Source organism: Pteropus alecto, unplaced genomic scaffold, assembly GCF_000325575.1.
Source record: "Pteropus alecto unplaced genomic scaffold, ASM32557v1 scaffold166, whole genome shotgun sequence".
NCBI lineage: Eukaryota > Metazoa > Chordata > Mammalia > Chiroptera > Pteropodidae > Pteropus > Pteropus alecto.
In genome coordinates this window covers 1,303,611-1,304,210 of record NW_006439757.1, presented here as the reverse complement: position 1 = coordinate 1,304,210, position 600 = coordinate 1,303,611, and the positions used below count along the sequence as shown (strand labels likewise).

Below are 600 nucleotides of genomic sequence, written 5' to 3'. Positions count from 1 at the left end.
AACATATGGATGCATATGTCTTTTCAAATTAGTGTTTTGGGTTTCTTCAAATAAATACCCAGAAGTGAAATTGCTGGGTCTTTTATTTTTTATTTTTTTCTCTTATAGCCTTTGTTTTAAAGTCTGTTTTGTCTGGTATAAGTATTGTTATTGCTACCCTAGCTGTTTTGCTTGTTTGTTCCTATTTTCATGAAATATTTTTTTTCTTTCTTTTAACTTTCAGTTTGTGTGTGTCTTTCTATCTGAAGTGGATCTCTTTGTCTACAGCCATGCTAGCCTGAACAAGCCCAATCCTGTCTGATCTTGGAAGCTAAGCAGGGTTGGGCCTGGTTAGTACTCAGATGGGAGACCACCTAGGAAGTCCAGGTGTAAGTTTAAAAAATAAAAAAAATAAAGGATTGCAAGCTGAAGTGGGTCTCTTGTCCATAGCCACCCTATGTCTTTTGATTGGAGCATTTAATACGTTTACATTTAAAGTAATTGTTGATAGATATGTAGTTATTGCCATCTTATTATTCATATTTTCGACCTTTTTTTCTTCTACTTCTTCTTCAAGAAGTCTATTTAATACTTCTTGTAATACTGGTTTTGTGGTGATGA

General features: G+C 33.8%; 1 pseudogene; it reads left to right on the top strand.

Annotated features, from left to right (window-relative positions):
* The first annotated feature begins 259 nt into the window (after positions 1-259).
* LOC112483957 lies at positions 260-375 on the top strand (annotated as a pseudogene).
* Positions 376-600: the final 225 nt, after the last annotated feature.